Genomic DNA, 9,981 nt, shown 5'->3' with positions numbered 1-9,981 from the left:
AAAAAAGTTATAGATACGTTGGAGACGTATCAAGTGCCCATACTTATGTCGCGTGGTGGTTAGTGCGAAAAGGCTAGAGGCCTACTCGGATCACATATCCAAACCGCAAGTGTCTTGGGAGCACGCGGTAACGATCAATGATCCATGATATGTGGTCCCATCGCCCCGTATCACATACTTACGGCAAGGGCTAAGAATGCCCGGGCGTGCTACGTAGTTATCTCGCGGGTACCCTCTAGATCAACCCGACTTCACATCACTCGCTAGTACCCCTTGGGGCCGACCCGATGTCAACATGGTTATGTGGTAAAGTCAAAGTAACCGTGTGTCCAAAACACCAAAGAGAATCCGAAGAATCAGCCTTGAAGGTTCCACTTGATGTAACCGTCAAGGTGAACTAAGGAGGAATCACCCTCGGTGGTTCACTCTTGATGAGTTGCACGACATAGTTGTTATCAGATAGTGGTGAAGGAGGAATCACCCTTTGTATACCAAGACCGAATAGCTATACTACAGATATCTTATCAGAAGTGCTACACGAGGTATCACCCTTGGCACTTGATAGTAGCTCTGTAGAGTTGTACAACTAAGCAGGTGTGATGTGATGTGTCGGGCCCTAGACGTCGATCACGTTGATCAAGTAATCAAAGATAAAGAGGGGGAAACAGGGACAAGGTGACGGGTCACTGATGGATCACTAACCAACCTATACTAAGTAGTTTAGGATAAGCTGGTAAGGTAACAATTGCAGGTTACAAAATCAGGTTGTGCATTAGAATAGGATCATACATAAGCAGTAGCAATTCTAATGTAAGCATAAGACAGAAGGTAATGGACGATATCAGAATGATCAAGGGGGTTTGCTTGCCTAGAAGCTCTACTGAAAAGGTCTGGTCATCAGCGGTGTAGTTGGCGTCAGGAGCAGCGTCAATCTCGATGTCTACCAGAGAGAAGAGGGGAAAGAAACAATAAATATAATGCCAACAGATGCATCACGATGCATGACATGACAATATGCAGTGCTAGGGGTGACCTAACGCAGTACTACACGATACAGATGAAGAGGGAAAACATCTTGGAATATATTCCCGGAATTTGGCATTTTTCGAACAGATGAATCTAAGGGAAAGGATCCATCTTCATGATGCTAGAGGCATGCGACAGATGAACAAATTGCATATTCAGATTCGTTACATTTTTCTGAGCAACTTTCATATATAAATTATTTTCATTTGACTTATAGATTATTTTATATTAATTTTTGAAGTTTTAAACATTTTCTGAATTTATTATTAAATCAAAAATGAATTTATTACATCAGCATGGCGTCATCGTGACATCAGCACTCAACCCAGCTAGTCCAGGTCAACCTAACGGTTGGGTCCCACCTGTCATACACAGTGGGCTAAACAGATCTTAAATTTGAGCTAATTTAACTAATTAAGCTACTGGGCCCACATGTTAGTGAGTAATTAGTTTAACTAAATTAAGTTAATTACTTTAATTAGTAATTAGGGGGGTTGGGCCCCACTGTTAGGGGCTGGGCCTACCTAGTCAGCACGTTGACTGGGTCAACGTGGTCAAAGGGGTCAGCGGGGCCACTGGGGGCCACCCATCAGCGACACAAGGGTGTCCCCAAGGCGGCCAGACCAGCGGCGGTGCCGAAGAGGGCTCCATCGAGCCTCATTCGCGGCGGAGGGCACGGGCAGGAGGCGACCAAAAAGCATGCGGAGGGGCACGTTCGGACGCGGGCAGAGCCGCGCGTCGATCTGGGACGGTGGCGTGGCCGGAGCTGACGGCGGCGAGCACCGTGGCGGATGCCGGCGTTCAGGCCTCGAGGACGAGGCTGCGAGACACGACGAGCGGTGGAGAGGCGTGTTGGGTTGCTGGGGGGTTGCCGAGCACGATGACGTGCTCAGACGCGGGTGTAGGGCTGTGAGCGCGGTGGCGACATGACCGACGCAGGCGAACTTGGGCATGATGGGGGGAACAACTACGGGCAGGGAAGAAGCAGGGGAGAGAGGGGGAGGATGCAGTGCTCACTGTCGTTGCTGGGGAGGCTCGGGACAACTCGAGGTGCTCGGGGTGGCGCGGGTCGAGGCGGTTGACGGTGTCCTGGACTAGGGGGTACTCACCACGTCATCTCCCGGTCAGTTAGGTTGGGCCGAGAACCCCCATGGCCGTATACTCATGGGCCAGTTCGGACAGCTGCCGCATACAAGGAAGATTCCACAAGACTTGGTGGTCAAGACAAGAACTCCTCCCCCACCAGCGTATTCGGCTAGGACTCTTGTTATCCTAGGTCTCTGTTGCATTATATAAACCAGGGGCAGGCTAGTCAATAGATACAGCAACAATCATACCATAGACTAGCTTCTAGGGTTTAGCCTCTACGATCTCGTGGTAGATCAACTCTTATAATACTCATATCATCAATATCAATCAAGCATGACGTAGGGTATTACCTCCATCAAGAGGGCCCGAACCTGGGTAAACATCGTGTCCCCTGCCTCCTGTTACCATCCACCTTAGACGCACATTTCGGGGCCCCCTACCCGAGAGCCGCCGGTTTTGACACCGACATTGGTGCTTTCATTGGGAGTTCCGCTGTGTGATCGGCAAAGGATCGATGGCTCGTCTGCAGAACAACTGCAACGTCAGTGTCTTCGTCGGCGCCTCGACTGGTCACCTTGGCCTGACCGAGGATTGTGCCCCACCTCCAATCATCATGTTCGGACGAGGGCCTTCATCAACATAAACTCCGATCTCTATCAAGATCATGGAGGAATCATCCATGGAGCTCAGGGCTCAACGTCAACATTGCCATCGGGCGACCATGCTGTTTTTCCGAACAGCGAACTTGTATCCGCTGACACCACCTCTTATTGCGTCGCTTTGACGACCCCTTTGGTGGAATTGTGCGGAATTGAGTCTACAAAAACCATGCAAAATTTCGTCGAGTTCTGATGGAGGAATCTCCGGCAATCTACAATATACCGGAGCCCTGTCAAATCTGGACGGTAATCTGGACGAGTTTAGGGCCAGCACCTAGCTCGGATGTCCATTGAAAGATCCAACCTTTGATCGGCTGCGGAATTCCTATATCTAACACCCCTCAAAATTTCAACTCGATCCGACCGTCCAAACTCCAGAAACCTTCCGATTAGTGCATCACTTTTCGGGTCTGTTTTCTGCGCGAATAGAGATCCGACCCGAATTCATGTTTCTTTATGAACGTGATATGGGACAACTTTCTTAAAGGAATTTTCTCCTAGGGTATTGTGCGTTCTTTTTAAACACGTGCCCATAAAATTTTAAGCCTCCTCTGAGGTAATCTTCACTATCATGCTGGTGTCAAACCAGTCCGGTAATATTGCTCCACGGCTATCGACCTGCGCTAGACACGTCGTCGCCTTTTGAGCCGAGCTCAACTTATTCGGATCATTATCTCGGCGAGCGAACAAGAGTTCGGAATCAATAAGGATAAATCATCACCAACATCGTCGCCCCACGGAATACACGGAGCGGGAACACAGGCATCGCCGCATGGTCACTTCATCAAACCGGCATTGACCGCGTCGCAAGTTACGACCTGCGTCGTCATGGCCGCACTGTTGCTTATTCAAGCCGATGTCCATCATGCTGAACTGCTTCAACACCTCGACTGACACGGCATCTACAACGTCTCCTTACCGTCCTGCTCTGTCTCCTCGGCTAGACCGAGAGCTTCACCATCTCTTCATCAACTTACTTCGGAGACTTAGGCGTCACCAGCCGATCAGCTTCATCACATTAGCTGGACCACGGGTTTTTCCTCGGCGAGCCAATCTTTGCTAGCATATCCATGCCACCGCTTCATCTCCCATCAGGCAATGGGTGTGCGGATCTAGCCCCAATTTTGGGAGTAACCTTTCTCCAGATTGCTACAACAAATAAACCAGGTGCTATCAATCCTATTATTTTTTATTGCTTGAGTTTATTTTTCCCAAGGAATTATTACTCCGGTTTGTTTCATCATCTATACACAGGTCTATCAAATGGTGGCCGCATTAACAACGACCGCGTGGTGGTTCGGTCAGTTTTCGTATATAGTTCGGCGAATGCCACATCTGGAACTCAGACTGGCCTGCGAATTCGGGCTTGGCCATGCCTTCACCGCGTCACGCCGACACCCTGCATCGACATGACTTCGGCGCCAGGCCACATCTCTTTCAATAAATTATTTTTGCGAAAAGCAATTATCCTTTTTGGACCGCACTATTTTATGTGTGTAGGTGATCGACTTCGACTGTGTCATGTAGTCACTTCGGCAAGCCGATGTCGTCGTCCCAGTCGGCGTAAATCGGCTCGTGTGATCACCTTGTTGGTCCTGTTGCCATACCGACGTGTTCGGTTGCGTCGGGGACTTCGGTATCGCCGAGAGAGCTCTACCTCATCGAGTGTTCGGCGCACAGGCCATATTTATTTTATTACTCATTTTGCATAAATTATTGATTATACAACAATTTATTATTATTATTATTCCTATTATCTCCGGCTTGCACTATTTTCTATGCACAGGTAGATAATCCGGGCAGCGCTATCACCGGGGTGTACCGGCGTACCACGTCACCTCGGCTGACCGGGGGCTTCGTCATCACTTCATTAACACACGTTGGGGGCTTCGGCGTCATACTGCCGGCCTGCTTCGTCGCCGCGGTCGGACTGGGGTTTTCACCTTGCCCATCGACTATGCTGCGTCACCACTTCATCAATCCGAGTTCTTTGCTCGGACATCTCGGGACTGGCTTGGGGGCTGGGATCTCGTCCCGCCACAATCTCAGCCTGCGTCATCAACATCGAGCACATTAATCAGCTAAGTCGCTTTCATGCTAAAAAACTTTCAGTTTTAAATTTTGTTTGGTTCGACCAAGCATTATACTTTTCGGCACAAAGTTGTTTGTGACAAAGCTCCTTGTCAAAACTTTGTTTGTGACTCGCATATTCAAATACCCCGTTTATTTGGGGGCTCCCTTGATGGAGCTTTTCCTCTTGCAAATGATTATACTTGTACGGGTTCGTTCCTTATTCGTGTATTACGCCACAATATGCACCATATTGACATAAGCGATTTGCAAGCTGGGTTGCCTCGCTCCTGTGTTTACCCCTACGTTCCCGGTTGTTCGGCTAGGGAGGGAGCACCTCTGCGATTGTCACGACTGGGTCATCCGAGCTCTGACCTCAGACCCGGTGAAGCCGAAAGCTAGCGCTCTTATTGTTTTTCAATCATGGTCGGCACACAACAGAACTCATGAGTACAAAAAATCTATTACACAAGTCTCATAGTAATAATGAGCACCGAAGAAAGGTATCAGTGGGGGTACTATTTTCTTTGAAGATGCTTCTTACACTTCGTTAGTAATATAGCATAAGTTCCCTTAGCGCGCTTTGTCTGTTACAGCCTTATGGCCTGATTGCCTGGTCATCGGAAACACCATCGATACTCTCGACAGGTGGAGTACATGACACTCTTCGGCTCTTGGCCGAAGAGGGAGAAGCCGACGGTCGGTTAAGACGCGTTTAAAGTTCGGGTGAACACATATATGATATAAGTACTTCGGTACATACAATCATTATACATAAAATTCTTTTACCCAAGTCACTTGGGGGCTCTTAAAATTTATATATGAGCAGTAAATGTGTTTTCTTCTTGGTCGTTGTTAAAACACGACAGAAGCACTTTTTTTTCTCTTCCAATTTTCGGATTGGCACCACACTTGATGTTGTTCGGACCTCATGTTTTTACTGACTTTTTTGGTTTTCCAAGCTTTTGGCACTTTTAAACTATTTGTGTGTTTTCAGCACAAGTCTCGCAGTGCAGCGCCGGACACCTTTAGAGATTCGGCAAAAACATTATCGGATATTGCTATATATGCATCGGTTTCGAATTGTGTCTTCGGTCAATAGTTGGGTTGCCCGGCTCCTGCGCTTGCCTCCTACGTTCCGCTTTGTTCGGCTAGGTATGCAAAGGGAGAACCACTGCGGTTGTGTTTCTAGCTCACATGGTTAAGCACCTCAGTGGAGAAAGCCAAAAACCGACTATCACAATAAGCGTAAACTGGTCAGCGATCCGATGACTGTGTTAAATGATGGGTCATTCACAACATTGGCCGAAGTGTTTACGGCTCGACCTCGACCGTCGCCGAACACTACCGGGGGCTAGTAACTGGCCTCCCAAACTAAATCCTCAATAACTTGCTCTTACATTAGAGCTGAGGTTTCATGATCATGCTTAGCATGACAACCCAAAGAAAGGAACCGATAGCGGGACTATTTTCTTTAGAAGACATTTCTTATGTTAAACAGTAATATAACATATCTCTCTGCGTACCTTTGTTTATAAATCGTATGGCCAGATTTCCTTATTTGCCGTAAATATTTGCCCTCATAAAGGCTTTATAAAGTAGGACAAACACTCCTTGGCTACTGGCCGAGGAGGTGGAAGCCGATGGTTAGTCAACAAAGTTTTGTACAATGCGGATCCGAGCTTTAGTGACGTACATTATTTGGATACATAGAGTCATTACACATAATTTGTGATTTTACTATGGATATCGATCCTTAATTCGGCCACCCATGCCTGCATTAAGGCTCGGGGGCTACTGGGCTTCGGGCCTATTATTTACAAATATTAAAGGGCACATCGATCCCCTGATCTGGTGTTGCCACCCGACCAGTGTCTCGGGGGTTACTGCATTGGCAATCCAGTGCAGAAAATTTAAGTGCAATATAGTTTTCGAGGAGATTATGATCCTCAGGTTGGTCGGCCGCACCCAACCTGAGTCTCGCGGAATTTGCACACCGCCTTTTGTGTCCAGAAGTATTCTGCCGAGCTAGGAGTTGATCCTCAGGCCGATTTTGTGAATCAACCTGAGTCTTAGGGTCTACTGGGATCAGCGGTCTTATGTCATCCTTCAGGTGCATCTCGGGTTTTAGACCGATACACACCTTGAGGGCTACTGGCTATATATATATATATATATCGGCAGAGAATAAATTGCACCAATAAAAAATATTGACAAAAAATTGGCCCGCAGTCACGGTGGTGCACCACCTCGGAAGCAGTCCGGCATAAAGCTCGGGCGCTAGTGGCTTGCTCCATAGAGGGCATTTCCAGCATTAAGCTCGGCTAAACTCCTTCAACTTTTTTGAACCAAGGTGATATGACACCTCGGATATAGTCTGACATTGGAGCCCGGATACAGTCCGGCGTCGGAGTTTGGACATAGTCCGGCGTTGGAGCTCGGATACATTCCGGCGTTGGAGCTCGGAAAGCGGTCCCACGTTGGTGCTTGGCTGCAAAAGATACCTCGAATGCAGTCTGGCGTTGGAGCTTGGACGCAAGAGGACGCTGCCGCCCGGGAACAATTTCAAACCCGAGGGGTGGCATAAAAATAACAAGGCATTGATAAAGGCCAAAGACTTAAAGGGCTCCTCGGATACCCGACGTGTGAGATCTTCAGATTTAGCTCGGCAATCCTCAAGATAGAAGATGGGAAGATTTGTTGAACCAGTTTTCAAGACCGACGACCGAAGACAAAGAACAGTTCGGAAGAATCGAGGAGCGTCCCCAACTTGAAGACCGGTTCAGGGGGCTACTGACGGTGTCCTGGACTAGGGGGTACTCACCACGTCGTCTCCCGGTCAGTTAGATTGGGCCGAGGACCCCCATGGCCGTATACTCATGGGCCAGTTTGGACAGCTGCCGCATACAAGGAAGATTCCACAAGACTTGGTGGTCAAGACAAGGACTCCTCCCCCACCGACGTATTCGGCTAGGACTCTTGTTATCCTAGGCCTCTGGTGCATTATATAAACCAGGGGCAGGCTAGTCGATACATACAACAACAATCATACCATAGGCTAGCTTCTAGGGTTTAGCCTCTATGATCTCGTGGTAGATCAACTCTTGTAATACTCATATCATCAATATCAATCAAGCAGGACGTACGGTATTACCTCCATCAAGAGGGCCCGAACCTGGGTAAACATCGTGTCCCCTACCTCCTGTTACCATCCACCGTAGACACACAGTTCGGGACCCCCTACCCGAGATCCGCTGGTTTTGACACCGACAGCGGTTGTCGCTGGAGCCCGAGGAGAAAGACGGGCTAGGGGTCGGCATTGTAGAGCTCCCCGACTCGAATGGCTGGCACCATGCGACATGGAAGAACATGGCGAAGCCCTACGACATGGTGGTGAGGCGGGAGGAGGACAACGGCCGCGGGATCAACGGCGACAGCGACGGAGGTGCTCGGGTGCAAGAGAGAGAGAGAGCATGGGAGAGGGGGGCGATTTAAATATCTGTGTGGGGGGAGGGGGACTTAACGAGGCCGAGGGGGGGTCTGTGGCGTTCTTATCCCCTCGCCGGCGACGATGAGGTGATCGGATGCTGATACGTCTCCAACGTATCTATAATTTATGAAGTATTCATGCTATTATATTATCAACCTTGGATGTTTTATATGCATTTATATGCTATTTTATATGGTTTTGGGACTAACCTATTAACCTAGAGCCCAGTGCCAGTTTATATTTTTTTTCCTTGTTTTAGAGTATTGCAGAAAAGGAAAACCAAACGGAGTCCAGTTGACCTAAAACTTGACGGAGCTTATTTTTGGACCAGAAGAAGGCCATGGAGTAAAAGAGTTGGGCCAGAAGAGTCCCGGGCTGCCCACGAGGGTGGGAGGCGCGCCCACCCCCCTGGGCGCGACCTCTACCTCGTGGACAGCCCGGAGACCCCCCTGACTTGTTCTCGATGCCAAAACCTCTTATATATACAAAAACCTCTAGAAATTAACCTAAATCGGAAGTTTCGCTGCCGCAAGCCTCTGTAGCCATGAGAAATCAATCCTGGCCCTCTCTAGCACCCTGCCGGAGGGGGCCATCATCACCGGAGGGCATGGAGGAGGATCCCGGAGGGGCCATCATCGTCATGAAGGCCAAGGACCAGAGGGAGAACTTCTCCCCATCCAGGGGGGGGCATGGAGGAGGAAGCACAAGCGGAAGAACCTCTCCTCCTCTCTCTTGGTGGCACCGGAGTGCCATCGGAAGGGGAATCATCGCCGCGGTGATCGTCTTCATCAACATCACCATCATCATCACCATCCTCATCTCTTTTATGCGGTCCACTCTCCCGTACCCCGCTGTAATCCCTACTTGAACAGGGTGTTTTATGCCACATATTATGATCCAATGATGTGTTGCCATCCTATAATGTTTTGAGTAAATATCCTTTGTCTTTGGGTTGATTAATGATTTAGATTGGTACGAGTTGTATGTTTTATTTTGGTGTTGTCCTATTGTGCCCTTCATGTCGCGCAAGCGTGAGGGATTCCTGCTGTAGGGTGTTGCAATACGTTCATGATTCGCTTATAGTGGGTTGTTTGAGTGACAGAATCATAAACCCGAGTAAGGGGGTTTGTTGCGTATGGGATAAAGGGGACTTGATACTTTAATACTATGGTTGGGTTTTACCTTAATGATCTTCAGTAGTTGCAGATGCTTGCTAGAGTTCCAATCATAAGTGCATATGATCCAACAAGAGAAAGTATGTTAGCTTATGCCTCTCCCTCATATGAAATTGCAATGACGACTATCTGTCTTGTTAACAATTGCCTAGCACAATTCCGCACACCGATCCACCATTATTCCACACTCGCTATTTATAATATTTAGTAATATATTCTAAATTTATGATAACAGCCCCTACTTTTATATTTTATTTCTCTGATATCATGCAAAGTTATTCTCTTCATACCCACAACGTAGTTTTATTTCTCGTTTCTAGTTGGAAGCAAACGTTCGGTGTACGTAGAGTCGTATCAGTGGCAAATAGGGCTTGAGAGAATATTGATCTTACCTTTAGCTCCTTGTGGGTTCGACACTCCATACTTATCACTTTCACCTTTGGAAATTGCTACGATAATTCCATGCACTTGG

Source organism: Triticum urartu, chromosome 6 (genome assembly GCF_003073215.2).
Source record: "Triticum urartu cultivar G1812 chromosome 6, Tu2.1, whole genome shotgun sequence".
NCBI classification, from domain to species: domain Eukaryota; kingdom Viridiplantae; phylum Streptophyta; class Magnoliopsida; order Poales; family Poaceae; genus Triticum; species Triticum urartu.
The sequence above is the reverse complement of the archived record's forward strand: the minus strand, read 5'-3'. Positions refer to the sequence as shown.